The sequence below is a fragment of the Anabrus simplex genome, chromosome 5 (genome assembly GCF_040414725.1).
Source record: "Anabrus simplex isolate iqAnaSimp1 chromosome 5, ASM4041472v1, whole genome shotgun sequence".
NCBI lineage: Eukaryota > Metazoa > Arthropoda > Insecta > Orthoptera > Tettigoniidae > Anabrus > Anabrus simplex.
The window spans coordinates 448206500-448229719 of record NC_090269.1 but is presented as its reverse complement, the minus strand read 5'-3'; the positions used below and the strand labels follow the sequence as shown (position 1 = coordinate 448229719).

The following is a 23220-nucleotide window of genomic DNA, read 5'->3' as shown; positions in this document are numbered from 1 at the left end:
GAGGCATACATTCTAACCAGTTTCCTTTTTTCTCTAGTCTTACTTCCTCTTGTAAGTCTAATGACATTTTATTCATGGTAAGTTCTGATTCCATGACTTTGAAGCTATGTTAACTTTATTATAATAGGGCCAGTTGTGTTTAGGGCCTTTTTCAAGGATTGCGTTTTCTTCAACATTTAACTGTGTTTTTGATACGTTAACTACCGGGGAATGAAATTGATCAATGAAATTGTGCGTGATGGAAGGTTTTTTAGTTACTCCTGCAATGTTCTTTTTTAATACTGAATTATTTTTGAGTGTATAAAGCTTCCTCTCAAGAGTAAGCTGTTTTATGGATAAGGCATCAATTAACTTGGGCCTGAAACAAATTCCATTGAGCGCCGGTAAGCAAGCAAGATTTCAACGTGTTCATCAAGCTTTATAATATCATTGCCCAACTTTTCAGACTGTGCCTCATGACAACAAAAATTATCACGCCACCAACACATAACAATTTTAATACATTTTATATAAAATATTTTAAATGTGCATCATTATAGTGAAATTTCTTACCTAGTCTGTGCATATTGTTGCTAGATGTGAATTCATTTTCTTGCTTTGTTTAATGGAAGGCTGAAGATGACATTGAAAACATGTTGAAACTGGTACCTTCATAATAATAATAATAATAATAATAATAATAATAATAATAATAATAATAAATGTTGTAGTATGATTTATGTGCAACAGTTTTGTATGTATTGAAAAGGTGGATTCCCTTACATTAAAATTACTCATGTGATTTTCATGTCAGGCAAATGCTGGGATGGTACCTTACTCAAAGCCACTGTCACTTCCTTCCCGCTCCTAGCCATAACGCCATAAGTCCTATGTATGTCAGTGTGATGTAAAACAAATTGTTTAAATTAGGGTCAGTTGGGAAATAGAGGACAAAATATAATGAACAGATTAGAGTACATCTAGCACAGGATAGGGTTGTATGGGAAGGTGCATCAAACCATTCACTAGACTCCCAGTGTAGTGGGCGTTGTGTAAGTTGCATAGTCACAGGCTTTTCAAGAGGTGTGTGCAAATTAATCCAAATCTGTGGCTGTGGGATGTTCTTCAAGTGAAAATGTTTATCCCTGAGGTTCACTCTCCAGGTAAACTGGAGGTCCTGTGGCTATGAGTCACCTAAAACTACAGTCTTGACTACAAAACAGCAATAATAGTGTTTGTTTTTCTTGTTTCAGTGCAAGATCTGTGGAAGTAATCTACATCCCAAAATTGTCTTAACCTTCACACGCTATTTAAAATGGATGTAGATGTAAAGATCAAAGAAGAACCGATCTGTGTTGAGGAAACATCAAACACTTCATGCGTAAGTATCATTGTAGATAACTTTATAGTGAGTACAATTAAACCCTTAGCAGTCGTCTGATCTTCACTGGTTACATAACTTTACTTTTATCTGTTGTTCAGAAAATAAATGCGTGTCTTGCTGTCTGTTCTTAAGGTAAATATACATTTGTATACTAATCTCAAATTTACTAAAGATCTTTTTTATGATTGCATAAATGCAGAATTTACAAGTATGCATCTTTTATTTTGCACAACATCTGTGAAAGCTGAATTCATTCATTAGGTTTTGAAGGAGAAGTGGGTTTTCTTCATCTCTCCTTGCTTTGTAGCTCTTGTCAGGAAAAATGGGAGCCTGAGTAACTCAGGTTCTGGAGTGCTTGTATTCTGGTTTCAAGTTGGCATATTAAATCCTTGATCACCCTGATGGTATTAAAGGTGCTCAAATACATACTCCTATAGCAGGAACAATTTCTGTCACTTTAGTGTTTCGAAATCCATAAAGCTAGTTTGAACAACATGGAATCAATAATGATAACAAGTTAAAAGTTGCGAATTTTGTTATGGTGTGTACTGACAGTTGGTCACTATCAAAGAGCAGAGGAAGGTAGCTCTGCCTCCGCTCCCTCTTGGCACCCAGCGTGGTGTAGGTGTCTGTGCTGAATGCACGAGGAGCATGGTGCATTCACTTCACAGTAGATCAATACATCTGAAGAAAACGCCACTTATTAAGATTGTGAATGTCCCCTTCAGTGCTGTATGTGGGGGCCGATGACGTTAGATGTTAGGCCCCTTTAAACAACAAGCATCATCATCATCATCATCATCATCAAGCTATATGTAAACTGTTTGCCAAGGGAGTTGGCCATGCTGTTAGGGGTGTACAGCTTTGAGCTTGCATCCAGAAGATAATGGGTTTGAACCCCACTGTCGGCAGCCCTGAAGATGGTTTTCTGTGGTTTCCGATTTTCACACCAGGCTGGGGCTGTACCTTAATTAAAGCTACGTTCGCTTCCTTCCCTCACCTAGGCCTTTCCTATCCCATCATTGCCATAAGATCTATCTACGTCAGTGCAACGTAAAGCAAGTTCTAAAAATAAGAACATGTATACTGTACCAGGAATGTTGGTACAGCATTAAAGTTAAAGTATTACAAACTTAAAATATGCACAGTGTTCCAACGGAGCAGCTGGCTACAGCAAGCATGTTGCGAGTGACGTAGGAGCCAGCCTCAGCTCGCCATTGCTAAGTTGCATCATCCATAGAATTTTCCAAACCTTCTATCATAAATAACTCACATAGGAATTGCAATTATCCATAAAAAAATCATTGTGAATCCACATTGAAAGTAATCTTATGATAAATGTTAGAAATTTATTTCTCTTCCTCCTATTCAGTACAACTCAATATGTTAGAGATAACTCCTCATTAAAATAAGAAATTGGTGCATGTTTTGCCCTTTCCTATTGGGCATCATCAGCCATATCATTACCTCAAACCATGTCAGGTACATGGTTTAAATTGATGTAATATCTACTACAAAATTGAATACATTAAAAAACTTCACTTAAAAAGCCATCATTATATGAGTAACTTGATTTAGGTACAAGTGGCAAATAACAATACTGATGGTGTTGAGCCATGGTCATTGTTGAATATGAATGACAGTTTAAAAATATTGTTACAAAATGACAAATGTGAGTACGTAGCAATACAAATGATTATATACAAAATATAAGGAAATGCATTCCAGCACTGTGCCATTTTTCATAATAATTGGACCTTGGTATGTGTACTGGATGTAGTCTTATTCAAAAGTAGCAAATAAGTTCTGTTTTTTTAGTTTTTATTATACTAGCCCAGGAAAACGTTATACTTAAGTTGTAGTCCTACTTTAGCACCTATGTTAAACAATTTATTAGAGAACAACTTAATGAGGCTGTTGAAATATCATTAGACCATCTTCTTCCATACAAATGCTTATATAAAGACTAATAAGGGAAATGCATTCCAACACTGTGCCTTGTTTTCATAATATTGGACCTAGGCATGTGTACTTGCCTATATACAATCATATATATATACATATATATATTTGTATATAATAATTTATATTGCTCTGTACTCAGTTTCATCATTTTCTGAGAATATTTTAAAACTCTCATTCATATTCAATATTGGCTATTGCTCAAAGTCATCAATATTGCTAATTTTCACTTGTGTCTAAATCAATTTACTCATATACTGACAGCTTTTTAAAGTGAATTTTTTAATGTATTCAATTTTGTAGTAGATATTAGATTCAATTTTTTTTTTGCTTGGGGCTTTACGTCGTGCTGACACAGATAGGTCTTATGGTGACGATGGGATAGGAAAGACCTAGGAGTTGGAAGGAAGCAGCCGTGGCCTTAATTAAGGTACAGCCCCAGCATTTGCCTGGTGTGAAAATGGGAAACCACAGAAAACCATTTTCAGTACTGCCGATAGTGGGATTCGAACCTACTATCTCCCGGATGCAAGCTCTCACAGCCGCGCGCCTCTACGCGCACGGCCAACTCGCCCGGTGAGATTCAGTTTTAACCAGGTACCTGACATAGTTTAAGGTAATTATATGGCTGATGATGCCCCATAGGAAAGGGCAAAATATGTACCAATTTCTTATTTCAATGAGGATTTAACTCTAACACATTGAGTTGTGTTGAATAGGTGGAAGAGAAATAAATTTCTTATATTAATCATAAGATTATTTTCAATATGGATTCACAATGATTTTCATTACGTTTCATAAAGACATATATCAGAACCTCAAAACCAAAATCACTAAAATCTTGAAGCACATCAAATTCTTAAAGGAATGTTTAATGCTCGGTCTGATACCTAAGTTTTTAAAGCCAACTCAAAGGAAAAACATTCCAAAACACAAATCTGACATCCAAAACAAGGTCAATAACATCTGGCTCAGAAATGAAATAAAACTATTATATAAGTAGAAATCATTATTAAACCTGGAAATTTATCATGTGCATTTGACCTTCGCACAATTATTATCACCTCTTGAATGGAACTCATACCAAAAACACACTACATATAAATAACAGATTATACTAGACCAAATACAAAAAACTTTAGACCATAATTTAGTGTGCCTAAAGGAAGAGAAAGCTAAATCATTGAACCAAAACAGAAGCACAAAAATGCCTACCTCCTTATTGAACAATACTCCAACCACAATCAGTTTATCCGACACCACACTTTTGTATAATGAATTACATTTGTTCAACCAAGGCCTAAAGTACAACTGGCCTATCCCATAGAAAGCTGGGGACATAATTACCACAATAGCTGAAGTCAAGTTAAACATTAAAAAAAAATCCCCTTAGATAGACAGAATGATGTAAGATATGAAATAAAGAAGAAATGACCCACTTTCAGAGAAGAAGTCTCTAATAATAATAATTTCACCTTCTTAACACAAACCCAAGAATTAAGAAAAAAAAGTAGACACCAATAATGTCATAGTAACTAAAGCTTATAAAGGCAACACCATAGTCCAATTGAATAAACAAGATTACATTTATAAAACAGAAGGGTTCTTTTCCGGTAAAACTTACTCTACGATCGCTAAAGATCCCATCATAAAATGCAGCGCAGTCTAATACACTCCTAAAAAACTCACCATTTTATTTAATGAACATGAATACGAAAAACTCATCAGTGGTAAGTTTAATAGAAATAGAAGAATTCATGAAATTACAAAAAAAAATTTCTGCATAATAACTATTTTACCTTAAATAACCAGATATACAAACAGGAGACCCTATCTCGGGAATACTTGCTGAAATTTACATAGATAACCTTGAGAATAATCAAATAATGGAAAACAATGGATTGTGTCTTTGGCTGTGCTATGTCAGTGACACTTTGGCAATAATCAACAAAAGATGTAACAATAGTAAAAATATATTAATCTATTTAAACAGCCTAGACAACTGTAACAAATTCACTAAAGAGGATAAAGACTATAATTCAAATTTCGCAGACAGATTCGACTTTCAAATCTATAGAAAATCTTCTTTTACTCCCACAACCATAAAGCATACACCCACTGTTACATAAACAAGCTTCATTTTACAGTTTAGTGTACAGAGCGCTAAAAATTCCTCTTACTATCACCAATCTAAAGAAGAAAATAAATACCATAAAACAAATTGCCAGTTTCAATGAATACAATCCCTCAATCGTAAATAAAATAATCAGTAAAGTGAAATTAAAACCACAAACCGCAACCTTTCCCCAATACAAACAAGCAAATCAAAATATGCAACTTTTACCTACACCAGTCGGATCAAACATCAAATTTCTAACCCTTAAAAAACATGAAATTAAAATAGCCTTAAGACTCAAAACTCAAATCACATGCTGTTTTTCCACCACAACACGATAAATTCTGACAACAACAGGTATTCAGGTTCCGGCACTTATAGACTGAAATGTACTGAGTGCGATTGTTCTTATATTGGTCGAACCAGAAGTAGTATTACAACCAGATATGCTGGACATTTCAATGCCCAGGAACTTAATAAACACTCACCAATGAGTAATCATATGAAGGATACAGGATATAATTTCACCACAATCGAATGAGATGTCCTATTTTAAAAAGAATTGAAAAAGGCTGACTTCGAGAATTTGAACAATTTTTTGGACCAGAAGTACAACATAAATACAAACCTAAATGATCCAATAGACAATAAAAACCCTCTATATGATCAAATAATACTTTTGTTTAATAAGTAAAATATTCAATACAAATTTTTTGAAGTTTTTAAGACAATATCAATAAGCACTCCCACAAACATATCACACCTCTCCTCCTCTCTGAATGCACACAACTCCTCCCATGTGCTGATCTCAAGCCCATAGCCCCGCCTTCTCAAGTCTACTCCCCTCCACCAGGAAGACACATGTACATTACAAGGAGCAGAATGTTTGTGACTACCAGTACTTCAGAAACCTCTCACACGACAAGACAACAGTCCAACAATACTAAAGGTAAGCTTTAACACCACACTCTCAATGTTTATGCGTAAATCCTACTTTCTTTTTCTTTCATTTTTTGAACCTAATTAATTATGGATTTCTCTTTCCTTTCAGAGCTTGTAGACATTGGACAACTTAACATTAATAACTTGTACTACAGTTTCACCTAGTAAACTAACATCTGAACACTAACAACGGGAGCACACCATCATAATAGAATATGTTCAACAAAAGAAGACAAGTTGTTGTTTAACTATTCAACATAAGTTCTCGAGTAGAATTACGACATGAAAGCATTATTTTTCTGTGCTAGGCACACTCTCAGCACAGAATATTGTTCAACGGAAGAAGAGGGTATAATGTCATTTCAACAGCCTCAATAAGTTCTTCTGTAATAAATTGTTCAACAAAGGTGCTCAATAGAACTACGGCATAAATGTAAGGTCTTTCTGGGAGAGATTCAAACTTTAAAAAAATAGAACTTATTCGCTACTTGTGAATAAGGTTATATCAAGTACACATGCCGAAGTCCAATATGAAAAATGGCATAGTGCTGGAATGCATTTCCTTATATTTTGTATGTAATCATTTGTATTGCTCTATACTCACATTTGTCATTTTGTAACAGTATTTTTAAACTATCATTCCTATTCAACATTGACCATGGTTCAAGGCCATCAATATTGTTAATTTTCACTTGTACCTAAATCAAGTTACGCATATAATGACAGCTTTTTAAAGTGAAGTTTCTTAATGTAGATTTTAGATTCAATTTTTATGAGGTACCTGGCATGGATTGAGGTAATGGTATGGTCGATGATGCCCCTAGGGAAAGGGTGAAACATGTACCAATTTCTTATTTTAATGAGGAATTAAATCTAACATATTGAGTTGTATTGAATAGGTGAAAGAGAAATAAATTTCTTACGCTTATCACAGGAATTATAATACGAATATAATAATAAAATCACTGTATACACCATTTTAATATCCCCACTTCGGATTAAGGTAGATATTGAATTATGGAGGGTAAGAGAAGGAGAGGGAGACCAAGACATCGATGGTTAGACTCAGTTTGTAATGATTTAAAGATAAGAGGTATAGTACTAAATGAGGCCACAACACTGGTTGCATATCGAGGGTTGTGGCGACGTGTAGAAAATTCACAGAGGCTTGCAGACTGAACGCTGAAAGGCATAACAGCCTATAATGATAATGTATGTATGTATGTATGTTGAAGGAAATGAAACAGCTGCAATCTCCGGGACTTTGCTATAAAACAGGAGCGAAAATTCAAAACGACACAGTCTTGTCCCACAGTCGAACCAGGACGGTTGGCTGGTGGATGGTGGTACCGCGAAGTGACAGTGCGGAATCAAAGTCTACAGTCAAAGGAATTAGGATGACAGGTGATTGAAACATTTCAATAGTCTTGCATTAAGACTTGTATTTTCTCAAGTCATTGAAATATTTCTGCAGATAGTGAACTTAGAAACTAGAATAATGCATTAGGACTTCTTGTTAAATGCTTCAAATTGATTAAAATATTTAAATATTTCTGAATTTTGAATAGTGCATTAGGACTTGTATTTTCAAGTGAAATCTGAATGTTATGAAAACATTAAAACTTCACATGTGAATTCACTTATGACTTCACAGTATCTTTACAAGGGGCACTGATGTCAGGTATACACCCCATCTATGATATTGTAGCTCACTGTGGTTCATATGACCTATAGGAATAATTGTTTGTGTGATTCATGATGTTTAAGGGATCTTGTCCTTGATGACTTCCTGCCTGCCCTAATTCACCTCTGATGAGATGCTGTGTGTCCAATGCCTGATGTCTCTGGGATTTGCCGTGAACAAGTTAGTGTCTCAGTCTCGTCCTTAACTCTGACAATATGAAAGTGACTGTGCTAGTGTCACCATTCATAATACAGCCTACCGGGCAAGTTGGTTTAGTGCTTAGGGTTGTGCAGCTGTGAACTTAGGAGATGGTGGGTTCAAACCCCACTGTCGGAAGCCCTGAAGATGGTTTTCCATGGTTTCTCATTTTCACACCAGACAAATGCTGGGACTGTATCTTTATTAAGGTCACGACTGCTTCCTTCCCATTCCTAGTCCTTTACTATCCCATCATTGCTATGAGAATTATCTGTGTCAGTGTAGCATAAAGCAGATAGCAGTAAATAGCATAATACAGCCAGATCATGTAGGAAAGGGTATAAAGTTGATGTTGATATGATTGGTCCGTGTGTGCATTTCAGTGAACATGAGAGACTGCTATGTAACAGCACTGCCATAATTTCCTTGGTATGTCTCCTCAGTGACACCAAGCTCTCTGTGGCAGCTGATGGTAGAGCTATTGACGATCCTCCCTGCCTTCAGGCTGAGCACTTCACAGGTAACAGATAATATGGATGTTATGGATAATATGGATCCCGTGACGTCTGCTCACAATGACGAGGATATGTTGGACGCTGCCCGGCATAACCCTCACACTATTACACTTGATATATTTGGAGTGTACAGATCACGAAAGGGTAGCACTGACGCGGATTTGGAATTATTTGATAGGTTAGTCAGCTATGTGGGAAACGACATGGAAAGAAATGTGATTGTAGCGGGAGATCTGAATTTGCCAGATGTCAATTCGGAAGGAAAAGCGAACGACAGGAAGCATGACCAACAAATGACAAATAAGTTAATATGGGAAGGACAGCTGATTCAGAAAGTGATGGAACCAACCAGAGGGAAAAATATCCTGGGTGTGGTGCTGATAAAACCAGATGAGCTCTATAGGGAAACTGAAGTAATAGATGGTATTAGTGATCATGAAGCTGTTTTTGTGGTAGTTAAAAATAAATGTGATAGAAAGGAAGGTCTTAAAAGTAGGACTATTAGGCAGTACCATATGGCTGATAAAGCAGGCATGATGCAGTTTCTAAAAAGTAACTATGATCGGTGGAAAACGGTAAATAAAAATGTAAACAGACTCTGGGATGTGTTTAAAGAAATTGTTGAGGAATGCGAAAACAGGTTTGTACCTTCAAGAGTGGTAAGGAATGGTAAAGACCCACCTTATTATAATAGAGAAGTAAAGAGACTAAGAAGGAGGTACAGACTGGAAAGAAGTAGAGTTAGAAATGGCTGTGGAAGTAAGGAGAAACTGAAGGAACTTACTAGAAAATTGAATCTAGCAAAGAAGGCATCTAAGGATAAGATGATGGCAAGCATAATTGGCAGTCATATAAATTTTAGTGAAAAATGGAAGGGTATGTTTAGGTATTTTAAGGCAGAAAGTGGTTCCAAGAAGGACATTCCAGGAATAATTAATGAACAAGGGGAGTGTGTATGTGAGGATCTTCAAAAGGCAGAATAATTCAGTCAGCAGTATGTAAAGATTGTTGGTTACAATGATAATGTTGAGATAGAGGAGGAGACTAAGGCCAAAGAAGTAATAAAATTTACATATGATAACAATGACATTTACAATAAGATACAAAAGTTGAAAACTAGAAAAGCAGCTGGAATTGATCAGATTTCTGGGGATATACTAAAGACAATGGGTTGGGATATAGTACCATTTCTGAAGTACTTATTTGATTATTGTTTGGTCGGAGGAGCTATACCAGATGAATGGAGAGTTGCTATAGTAGCCCCTGTGTATAAAGGAAAGGGTGATAGACATAAAGCTGAAAATTACAGGCCAGTAAGTTTGACATGCATTGTATGTAAGCTTTGGGAAGGCATTCTTTCTGATTATATTAGACATGTTTGTAAAATTAATAATTGGTTCAATAGAAGGCAGTTTGGTTTTAGGAAAGGTTATTCCAGTGAAGCTCAACTTGTAGGATTCCAGCAAGATATAGCAGATATCTTGGATTCTGGAGGTAAAATGGACTGTATCGCGAATGACCTGTCTAAAGCATTTGATAGGGTGGATCATGGGAGACTGCTGGCAAAAATGTGTGCAATTGGACTAGACAAAAGAGTGACTGAATGGGTTGCTATATTTCTAGAAAATAGATCACAGATAATTAGAGTAGGTGAAGCTTTATCTGACCCTGTAATAATTAAGAGGGGAATTCCTCAAGGCAGTATTATCGGACCTTTATGTTTTCTTATATATATAAATGATATGAGTAAAGGAGTGGAATCGGAGGTAAGGCTTTTTGCGGATGATGTTATTCTCTATAGAGTGATAAATAAGTTACAAGATTGTGAGCAACTGCAACGTGACCTCGAAAATGTTGTGAGATGGACAGCAGGCAATGGTATGTTGATAAACGGGGTTAAAAATCAGGTTGTGAGATTCACAAATAGGAGAAGTCCTCTCATTTTTAATTACTGCATTGATGGGGTGAAGGTTCCTTTTGGGGATCATTGTAAGTATCTAGGTGTTAATATAAGGAAATATCTTCATTGGGGTAATCACATAAATGGGATTGTAAATAAAGGGTACATATCTCTGCACATGGTTATGAGGGTTTTTAGGGGTTGTAGTAAGGATGTAAAGGAGAGGGCATATAAGTCTCTGGTAAGACCCCAACTAGAGTATGGTTCCAGTGTATGGGACCCTCACCAGGATTACCTGATTCAAGAACTGGAAAAAATCCAAAGAAAAGCAGCTCGATTTGTTCTGGGTGATTTACGACAAAAGAGTAGTGTTACAAAAATGTTGCAAAGTTTGGGTTGGGAAGAATTGAGAGAAAGAAGAAAAGCTGCTCGACTAAGTGGTATGTTCCGAGCTGTCACCGGAGAGATGGCATGGAGTGACATTAGTAGACAAATAAATTTGAGTGGCGTTTATAAATGTAGGAAAGATGACAATATGAAGATGAAGTTGGAATTCAAGAGGACAAACTGGGGCAAATATTCATTTATAGGAAGGGGAGTTAGGTATTGGAATAACTTACCAAGGGAGACGTTCAATAAATTTCAGATTTCTTTGAAATCATTTACTAAAAGGCTAGGAAAGCAACAGATAGGGAATCTGCCACCTGGGCGACTGCCCTAAATGCAGATCAGTATTGATTGATTGATTGATTGATTGATTGATTCGTGTTTCATGTTGAAGTGTATTTGCTAGTACAGGATGTGAAAGATAACAGTGATAAATTGTTAATGGTTCAGTGTTATTTTAGAAGGTTCTACTCTTCAAAAATATCTCTGAGCATTCAAACAGGACTTTTCTCCACTCCTGAAGGTCTCTTATTTGTCATGTTTTTAAGGATACTTGACATCAAAATTTTCTGAAAAATCATAATGAAGATTTGAAACTGAAACTGACTTATTTACTAGGAAATTATGAATTGTTAAGCCTACTCAGACACAACAAAATTTCCACATGTATCTGAAAAATGTGCCTAATATTTTTACTTTTCCACAGGACAATTATAAAATTACATCAGAGGAGATGGATTTGAAAGAAGAACCCAAATCCGAGTTGGCAGAGCCGAGAGAAACAGAGGTGAATACGTTTGAAGTAATCTAATACTTTCATGACATTTTTCTGTAACAGTTGTTGTAAAAAACTGTTGAATAGATTTCATTGAGCTAATCTGTATTTTAAAGCAGACATTTAAAAGGTCCTTGGAAAAATTTATAGTGAGATTTCCAGTATTTTGAAATGATTTTCATATTTTCTTCATGTAGTATGCTATGTAATGTATAGCGGCTATCATTGTTCAAAGTTCCTCCACTGCATGGCATCTGGTGCTACCTTATCCTAAGTGGATTTAGACTACGAGCATTGCCTTCTTCATGTTTCAAAGAGCTCCAACCCATTTCTTCAGATATTGATCGAAGTTGTCCATCTCTTGTTAAGCTCTCTTTTGCCTGAATTTCTTCCTCAAAATATTACTTCTAACAGACTGTTCTTCACTGGTGTCCTCATAGTGTGATACATTGAATATAGGCTCTTCATTTTAATTGTCTTGATGAGCTGTGTTCGACAGCTTGCTGTTAGGGGTACTTCCCTATTCTTGTTATGCTCCACCCAAAAGATGAGTAGGTTTGAATCCTACTGTCAGCAGCCCTCATGATGGTTTTTGTGGTTTCCCATTTTCATATCAGTAAAATGCTGGGGCTGTACCTTAATTAGGACCACGGATGCTTCCTTTCCACTCCTAGCCCTTCCTATCCTGTCGTCACCATAAGAACTATCTCTGTTGGTGCGACATAAAAAACCCCACAAAATTTATGCCATTTGCCATTATATCCTCATCTGGAATATTTGGATTGTCTTTACTCTGGGTAATAAAATATATAGGGCTCTACAATATTAAGTAGGGAGGAGGGGATACAAGATTTTGTTATTCTCTTTTTGAGCTGGATTCTGAGATCATTTCAGGATAGGAGTTGCCACATGCTAATGAAGATGGACTCGGCTTTCTCTATCCAGCATTTGATTTCTGCAGAATGGTCACATGTTACCTTCTAAATATACCATATTGTTTGCCCTGTCTAGATGTATGTTGTACACCAGAAAGATTTTAGGCATTGTGGGTTTATTTGTTTGTTTTTGTTATGTTGAGGACTAAGTCGCAGTCCTTGCGTACAGCTTGTGCAATTGTGGACAACACTCATTTATGTGCAGGACAGGAATAGTATGGCAGGGAAGAGCGCTGTAGTGGAAGGTGGCAAAGACTAGATACGAGCATACATAGGAGAGCATAAGCGAGGATATTTTATAGTCCAGGTCTTATGAAACATAAAATCTTATCATAAATTGTAGCATTCCTGCTAAGAAGACTCTCAGAGATCCTTTGTATAATTAACACACACAACTGCACAGTACAGATAACTCAGTATGATCACTTGACAGACGACTACGGATCATTCCCTGTCACTATCACCAGGCATGGGAAATCTGTTAGGGAATGCCCCTCCCACTGCTTCATCATATTCTGCATCCATGTCTATTCCACTTCCACAGGCAGTGTCGGTCACTTTATTATCACCTTCTCTTGCGGTTTCAGAATTGCTTCCATCACTGTCACTTTTTCAGTCCATTTCATTTTGCACATTTATGTTTACCATGGTCGAATATACCTTCACTTGAAATGTACTGATCTTCAATTTTCCTTATGTGCTCACAGATTATTCTTCCAGTACTCATTTGTAATAGAAGCAATTTGTTCATCCATAAATCTTATTAATGCTTCCATTCTGAACATCACATTATGTTCAGAAATGCCATTCTTGACACTTGCCCATATCAGCGTAATGGGATTCAATTCCGGGAGGTATGGAGAAATGTGTAATGCTGTATGACCATGTTTGGCTTAAATACAGTCTATTTTATAAGCCTACTGGAGTTGCTTGTTTATTTTGATTAATGAATACAACCGGGTTTTCGTCATGTCCTTATGAAATCAATTCCAGTCTCTGTAAACCAGGACACAATTTCCCACTTGTTATTGTTAGAGTTATCAGTCTAAAGACTGGTGTGATGCAGTTCTTCGTGTGACCCTATCCTGTGGTTTCCCTTTCACTGCATGATAACTACTACATCCTACATCTGCTCTGATCTGCTTGTCATATTCACGTGTTGGTCTACCCCTACTATTCTTACCAAATAGATTTCCCCCAAAATGAACAGCTGAACAAGCCCTGGGTGTCTTAAGATACATCCTATCATTCTCTCTCTTATCAAATATATCCAAATTGATCCTACTCATCAGTTCAAATGACACACATGAGTGAAGATGAAAATGACATCATGAATGAAGAGAAAGAAGCGGGAGGAAGGTAAAAATAATACTGTGAAAAGCTGTTTTGCAAAATAAATAACAAAGAACGGGAACTTTCTCTGAAGTATAACATGGAACATGAAATTCTATGCTGTGAAACTAAAGATGCTGTCAAACACCCGAAAAACAACAAACCCACTGATGTTGATAATATTTAGAAGAAGTGCTGAAACTGAAGGAAAACAATGTCATACATGTCTTATATTCAATATGCAATAAAGTTTGGATAACAACTAAATAACCTAAAGACTGAACGATCTTCATATTAATACTTCTTCACAGAGCAAAATGTAGCTCACGGCCATTTTAACGCTTAGCACTCATGCAGCGATGCCCAAGAATATCCCGCATTGATCCTATATCGGGCAATGCCCGACATGATTTTCTTCCCTATGCGTGCATGAATTACAGGTACAATAAGGTACTTTCATCCTTTGATGACAATTTGAATCCATGTATAGCTATAATCTCTTTGAAATCAGGCTTTGTGTGCACTCTTTGAAGACCATGTGAGTTCGCAAACAGATGTTGCTTAGCAACATGGCGTCGTTCGAGCAGCCAGAATTTTAGGTTAAAGTGACGTTTATTTCGGCGTTCAATTAAATGATGAGGAAAATATTGTGGAACGAGATTGTGTTGGTGAGTTGAGTGATGAAAACCCCGATAATGAGAAAATTGTGCTAAATGGCATTGCTGGTGCCTCTACTGATGGCTGGAGGAAATACCGTGACACTGACTTGGACTTCAAAAGCCCATTCACAGGTACATCAGGTTATAAACCACTGCAGGGTTGAGTGAACATGATTTTTTCCAATTATTCATGACTGACGAGCTATTGTCGGAAAATTTTGCGCGAGACTAACCGGTATGCTAGTGTAAACATTCAAAAGGTTGTGGGTAGATGTTAATCTTCCTGAATTCAAGGCATTTTTAGGCATAATTCTGAATATAGCAATGAACAGTAAGCATGAATTACAATATGAAACTGTGTTTTTCAGCAATACTCGTAGAAAAATGCCTGAATTACATCCTGGCGAGTGTTTCGGGAAGTTCCACACAGTGCACTATTACAGACAAAAAGTGACTGTCTGAGATAATTTCAGGTTTTAAAATGCTGAACATTGCACCTGAATACTATATTGTACTTGTGTTATATTAATTTTCTGTTTGCTTTAGTTGATTTTTATAAATATGCTGTCAATATGTTTGTGCTGTCTATTATCCCTCTGCCAGCAGATTCCTTAAATAGAGCTGGAGAGGCAGGAGTGTTCAGAAAACAAGGAGGGCTAAGGGTTAATACCATGGAAGCTGCTGGGGTACGAGTGGTGCTGAGTAATTACATTCGGAGCAAGACTAGAGTGTCTGAGTTTCATAAAATATATTACTCACAGGGTCAAACATGCAGCAATAGGACTTTCTGCTCCACAAATTTAATTCGGTAACTTATTGTTCGTAATTCAATCTAACCATCTCATCTTCAGAGTTCGTCTTTATCACTACATTTTAAAAGCCTCTACCCTCTTGTTTTTTTCATGAGCTAGTTATCATGATGTTTTAGTTCAATACAATGCCACGCTCGAGGCAAAAGTTTTCAGATTTGTTTATCAGTGTCTGAAGTTCGCAAATTTCTCTTCCGAAAAAGGGCCTTCCTTGCTTGTGGTAGCCTGCAGTCTGTATTTTATGTCCTCCTTTCTTCTGCTGTTGTTAGTTACTTTACTACCCTAGTAACAATATTTATCTATTTCCTTTAAATGTTCATTTCCTAATCTGATATTTCCTGCATCAGCTGACTTCACTCTGTTACTTTTATTTTGAATTTATTTACTTTCATCTTGTACTCCTTCCCCAAGTCTCTGTCTATACAATTCAACAATTTCTCCAGATCTTCTGCAGACCGAGATAAAATATCAATATCATTGGCAAACTTCAGGGACTTGATGCCCTCTCCTTGCATTGCAGTTCCCTTTCCAAATCCCTCTCTGATTTTCTTAACTGCCTTTTCAATATGAACATTAAAATAGAAAGGCAACCTGCAGCCTTGCCTCACTCCCTCAAGGAATGCTATTGTTCTCTCAAAGTCTTTGATTCTTATCACAGCAGACTGATTTAATGATGATGATGCTTGTTGTTAAAAGGGGCCTAGCATCTAGGTCATTGGCCCCAGACTGATTTTTGTGCAGATTGTAAATATTCCTTCCTTGTCCATATCTGACACCAATCACCTTTGTAAACTGAAATACCTTTGTCCGTTCAACAATATTGAATGCCTTTTCTTGTTCTATGAACAATATTTATGTGTACTTGCCCACTCCTAATATGAAAGACTATATTCTGAAAATTAGAACAAGTAAAACAGACACATTGTCTGACACTTAAAGTCCTGGGAGGTCCAAAACTTGTGAAAATGTGCATAGATAACATAGAGATAGTGACATTGGAGTTAATTTTCCAGGCCGAAAGTAGCCAAATGAATTTCAAGAAAGCATCAATGACATATAAAATACCATTATTCCCATCTAAGGATGTACAGAAGAGTCTCATTAATCCAAACTAATAGGGACTAGAGTCTGTTTGGATTACAAAATTTTCAGATTAACTGGAAAGATATTTTCTAATAATAATGTTATTGTTTTTACGCCCCTACTAACTATTTTTACGGTTTCTGGTGACACCTAGGTGCGGGGATTTTCTTCTGCAGGAGTTCTTTTACATGGCAGCAAATCTACTTACATGACGCTGATGAATTTGAGCAAATTAAAATACCACCAGACTGAGGCAGGATCGAGCGTGCCAAGTTGGGGTCAGAAGGCCAATGTCTCAACTGTCTGAGGAAAATAGTTTGTACAATAGAGTAAGGACTGTAATTTGAAATGTCCATTGTTTAGCAGTTACATTAATGAAATACACTGTAAAATTACAGTAGGTTAGTTAAGAACTCATCGAGGAGAAAACGACTTAAACTAGGTTAAAACTTGTCTCCTTAAACGGCTAAAATACTTTAACATTTTACACTTTTGTATTGTGCCTGGGATGCGAAGATCTGCTTGTGATGTTTATCTGATAGTTGTGCTCTCTCAGTGGTAGCGCACGACTCACTCATGTGATGTTTATCTGATAGTTGTGCTCTCTCAGTGGTAGCGCACGACTCACTCGTGATGTTTATCTGATAGTTGTGCTCTCTCAGTGGTAGCGCACGACTCACTGGTGTGATGTTTATCTGATAGTTGTGCCGCTCTCTCAGTGGTAGCGCACGACTCACTCGTGATGTTTATCTGATAGTTGTGCTCTCTCAGTGGTAGCGCACGACTCACTCGTGATGTTTATCTGATAGTTGTGCTCTCTCAGTGGTAGCGCACGACTTACTCGTGATGTTTATCTGATAGTTGTGCTCTCTCAGTGGTAGCGCACGACTCACTGGTGTGATGTTTATCTGATAGTTGTGCCGCTCTCAGTGGTAGCGCACGACTCACTCGTGATGTTTATCTGATAGTTGTGCTCTCTCAGTGGTAGCGCACGACTCACTGGTGTGATGTTTATCTGATAGTTGTGCCGCTCTCTCAGTGGTAGCGCACGACTCACTCGTGATGTTTATCTGATAGTTGTGCTCTCTCAGTGGTAGCGCACGACTCACTCGTGATGTTTATCTGATAGTTGTGCCGCTCTCTCAGTGGTAGCACACGACTCACTGGTGTGATGTTTATCTGATAGTTGTGCTCTCTCAGTGGTAGCGCACGACTCACTCATGTGATGTTTATCTGATAGTTGTGCTCTCTCAGTGGTAGCGCACGACTCACTCATGTGATGTTTATCTGATAGTTGTGCTCTCTCAGTGGTAGCGCACGACTCACTCGTGATGTTTATCTGATAGTTGTGCTCTCTCAGTGGTAGCGCACGACTCACTGGTGTGATGTTTATCTGATAGTTGTGCTCTCTCAGTGGTAGCGCACGACTCACTCATGTGATGTTTATCTGATAGTTGTGCCGCTCTCTCAGTGGTAGCGCACGACTCACTCATGTGATGTTTATCTGATAGTTGTGCCGCTCTCTCAGTGGTAGCGCACGACTCACTCATGTGATGTTTATCTGATAGTTGTGCCGCTCTCTCAGTGGTAGTGCACGACTCACTGGTGTGATGTTTATCTGATAGTTGTGCCGCTCTCTCAGTGGTAGCGCACGACTCACTCATGTGATGTTTATCTGATAGTTGTGCTCTCTCAGTGGTAGCGCACGACTCACTCGTGATGTTTATCTGATAGTTGTGCTCTCTCAGTGGTAGCGCACGACTCACTCGTGATGTTTATCTGATAGTTGTGCTCTCTCAGTGGTAGCGCACGACTCACTCGTGATGTTTATCTGATAGTTGTGCTCTCTCAGTGGTAGCGCACGACTCACTCGTGATGTTTATCTGATAGTTGTGCTCTCTCAGTGGTAGTGCACGACTCACTCATGTGATGTTTATCTGATAGTTGTGCTCTCTCAGTGGTAGCGCACGACTCACTGGTGTGATGTTTATCTGATAGTTGTGCCGCTCTCTCAGTGGTAGCGCACGACTCACTGGTGTGATGTTTATCTGATAGTTGTGCTCTCTCAGTGGTAGCACACGACTCACTGGTGTGATGTTTATCTGATAGTTGTGCTCTCTCAGTGGTAGCGCACGACTCACTGGTGTGATGTTTATCTGATAGTTGTGCCGCTCTCTCAGTGGTAGCACACGACTCACTGGTGTGATGTTTATCTGATAGTTGTGCCGCTCTCTCAGTGGTAGCACACGACTCACTGGTGTGATGTTTATCTGATAGTTGTGCTCTCTCAGTGGTAGCACACGACTCACTCATGTGATGTTTATCTGATAGTTGTGCTCTCTCAGTGGTAGTGCACGACTCACTCATGTGATGTTTATCTGATAGTTGTGCTCTCTCAGTGGTAGCGCACGACTCACTGGTGTGATGTTTATCTGATAGTTGTGCCGCTCTCTCAGTGGTAGCACACGACTCACTGGTGTGATGTTTATCTGATAGTTGTGCCGCTCTCTCAGTGGTAGCACACGACTCACTGGTGTGATGTTTATCTGATAGTTGTGCTCTCTCAGTGGTAGCACACGACTCACTGGTGTGATGTTTATCTGATAGTTGTGCTCTCTCAGTGGTAGCGCACGACTCACTCATGTGATGTTTATCTGATAGTTGTGCTCTCTCAGTGGTAGCACACGACTCACTCATGTGATGTTTATCTGATAGTTGTGCTCTCTCAGTGGTAGCACACGACTCACTGGTGTGATGTTTATCTGATAGTTGTGCTCTCTCAGTGGTAGCGCACGACTCACTCATGTGATGTTTATCTGATAGTTGTGCTCTCTCAGTGGTAGCACACGACTCACTCATGTGATGTTTATCTGATAGTTGTGCTCTCTCAGTGGTAGCACACGACTCACTGGTGTGATGTTTATCTGATAGTTGTGCTCTCTCAGTGGTAGCGCACGACTCACTCATGTGATGTTTATCTGATAGTTGTGCCGCTCTCTCAGTGGTAGCACACGACTCACTGGTGTGATGTTTATCTGATAGTTGTGCTCTCTCAGTGGTAGCGCACGACTCACTCATGTGATGTTTATCTGATAGTTGTGCTCTCTCAGTGGTAGCGCACGACTCACTGGTGTGATGTTTATCTGATAGTTGTGCCGCTCTCTCAGTGGTAGTGCACGACTCACTGGTGTGATGTTTATCTGATAGTTGTGCCGCTCTCTCAGTGGTAGCACACGACTCACTGGTGTGATGTTTATCTGATAGTTGTGCCGCTCTCTCAGTGGTAGCACACGACTCACTGGTGTGATGTTTATCTGATAGTTGTGCCGCTCTCTCAGTGGTAGCACACGACTCACTGGTGTGATGTTTATCTGATAGTTGTGCTCTCTCAGTGGTAGCACACGACTCACTGGTGTGATGTTTATCTGATAGTTGTGCTCTCTCAGTGGTAGCACACGACTCACTGGTGTGATGTTTATCTGATAGTTGTGCCGCTCTCTCAGTGGTAGTGCACGACTCACTGGTGTGATGTTTATCTGATAGTTGTGCCGCTCTCTCAGTGGTAGCACACGACTCACTGGTGTGATGTTTATCTGATAGTTGTGCTCTCTCAGTGGTAGCACACGACTCACTCGTGATGTTTATCTGATAGTTGTGCCGCTCTCTCAGTGGTAGCACACGACTCACTGGTGTGATGTTTATCTGATAGTTGTGCCGCTCTCTCAGTGGTAGCGCACGACTCACTCATGTGATGTTTATCTGATAGTTGTGCCGCTCTCTCAGTGGTAGCACACGACTCACTGGTGTGATGTTTATCTGATAGTTGTGCTCTCTCAGTGGTAGCGCACGACTCACTCATGTGATGTTTATCTGATAGTTGTGCTCTCTCAGTGGTAGCACACGACTCACTGGTGTGATGTTTATCTGATAGTTGTGCTCTCTCAGTGGTAGCACACGACTCACTCATGTGATGTTTATCTGATAGTTGTGCTCTCTCAGTGGTAGCGCACGACTCACTCATGTGATGTTTATCTGATAGTTGTGCTCTCTCAGTGGTAGTGCACGACTCACTCATGTGATGTTTATCTGATAGTTGTGCTCTCTCAGTGGTAGCGCACGACTCACTGGTGTGATGTTTATCTGATAGTTGTGCCGCTCTCAGTGGTAGCGCACGACTCACTCATGTGATGTTTATCTGATAGTTGTGCTCTCTCAGTGGTAGTGCACGACTCACTCATGTGATGTTTATCTGATAGTTGTGCTCTCTCAGTGGTAGTGCACGACTCACTCATGTGATGTTTATCTGATAGTTGTGCTCTCTCAGTGGTAGCGCACGACTCACTCATGTGATGTTTATCTGATAGTTGTGCTCTCTCAGTGGTAGTGCACGACTCACTCATGTGATGTTTATCTGATAGTTGTGCCGCTCTCTCAGTGGTAGCACACGACTCACTCGTGATGTTTATCTGATAGTTGTGCCGCTCTCTCAGTGTAGGACTCACTCATGTGATGTTTATCTGATAGTTGTGCTCTCTCAGTGGTAGCACACGACTCACTGGTGTGATGTTTATCTGATAGTTGTGCCGCTCTCTCAGTGGTAGCACACGACTCACTGGTGTGATGTTTATCTGATAGTTGTGCTCTCTCAGTGGTAGCGCACGACTCACTGGTGTGATGTTTATCTGATAGTTGTGCTCTCTCAGTGGTAGCGCACGACTCACTCATGTGATGTTTATCTGATAGTTGTGCTCTCTCAGTGGTAGCGCACGACTCACTCATGTGATGTTTATCTGATAGTTGTGCTCTCTCAGTGCACGACTCACTCGTGATGTTTATCTGATAGTTGTGCTCTCTCAGTGGTAGCGCACGACTCACTCATGTGATGTTTATCTGATAGTTGTGCTCTCTCAGTGGTAGCGCACGACTCACTCATGTGATGTTTATCTGATAGTTGTGCTCTCTCAGTGCACGACTCACTCATGTGATGTTTATCTGATAGTTGTGCTCTCTCAGTGGTAGCGCACGACTCACTCATGTGATGTTTATCTGATAGTTGTGCTCTCTCAGTGCACGACTCACTCATGTGATGTTTATCTGATAGTTGTGCTCTCTCAGTGGTAGCGCACGACTCACTCATGTGATGTTTATCTGATAGTTGTGCTCTCTCAGTGCACGACTCACTCATGTGATGTTTATCTGATAGTTGTGCTCTCTCAGTGGTAGCACACGACTCACTCGTGATGTTTATCTGATAGTTGTGCCGCTCTCTCAGTGGTAGCACACGACTCACTGGTGTGATGTTTATCTGATAGTTGTGCTCTCTCAGTGGTAGCACACGACTCACTGGTGTGATGTTTATCTGATAGTTGTGCCGCTCTCTCAGTGGTAGCACACGACTCACTGGTGTGATGTTTATCTGATAGTTGTGCTCTCTCAGTGGTAGCGCACGACTCACTGGTGTGATGTTTATCTGATAGTTGTGCTCTCTCAGTGGTAGCGCACGACTCACTGGTGTGATGTTTATCTGATAGTTGTGCTCTCTCAGTGGTAGCGCACGACTCACTCATGTGATGTTTATCTGATAGTTGTGCCGCTCTCTCAGTGCACGACTCACTCATGTGATGTTTATCTGATAGTTGTGCTCTCTCAGTGGTAGTGCACGACTCACTCATGTGATGTTTATCTGATAGTTGTGCCGCTCTCTCAGTGGTAGCACACGACTCACTCATGTGATGTTTATCTGATAGTTGTGCTCTCTCAGTGGTAGCACACGACTCACTGGTGTGATGTTTATCTGATAGTTGTGCTCTCTCAGTGGTAGCACACGACTCACTCATGTGATGTTTATCTGATAGTTGTGCTCTCTCAGTGGTAGCGCACGACTCACTCATGTGATGTTTATCTGATAGTTGTGCTCTCTCAGTGGTAGCGCACGACTCACTGGTGTGATGTTTATCTGATAGTTGTGCCGCTCTCTCAGTGGTAGCGCACGACTCACTGGTGTGATGTTTATCTGATAGTTGTGCTCTCTCAGTGGTAGCACACGACTCACTGGTGTGATGTTTATCTGATAGTTGTGCTCTCTCAGTGGTAGCGCACGACTCACTGGTGTGATGTTTATCTGATAGTTGTGCTCTCTCAGTGGTAGCGCACGACTCACTGGTGTGATGTTTATCTGATAGTTGTGCTGCTCTCTCAGTGCACGACTCACTGGTGTGATGTTTATCTGATAGTTGTGCTCTCTCAGTGGTAGCACACGACTCACTGGTGTGATGTTTATCTGATAGTTGTGCTCTCTCAGTGTAGGACTCACTCATTTGATGTTTATCTGATAGTTGTGCTCTCTCAGTGTAGGACTCACTCATTTGATGTTTATCTGATAGTTGTGCCGCTCTCTCAGTGGTAGCACACGACTCACTGGTGTGATGTTTATCTGATAGTTGTGCCGCTCTCTCAGTGGTAGCACACGACTCACTCATGTGATGTTTATCTGATAGTTGTGCCGCTCTCTCAGTGGTAGCACACGACTCACTGGTGTGATGTTTATCTGATAGTTGTGC

General features: G+C 39.3%; 1 long non-coding RNA gene across 1 annotated transcript in view; it reads left to right on the top strand.

Annotated features, from left to right (window-relative positions):
- The first annotated feature begins 1228 nt into the window (after positions 1 to 1228).
- Positions 1229 to 23220, top strand: part of LOC136875095 (uncharacterized) — a 52024-nt gene continuing 30032 nt past the window's right edge. The window contains exons 1-2 of the long non-coding RNA XR_010860362.2: positions 1229 to 1360; positions 11774 to 11854. This is a non-coding gene — a long non-coding RNA (uncharacterized lncRNA). The remainder of the gene's footprint in view (positions 1361 to 11773; positions 11855 to 23220) is intronic.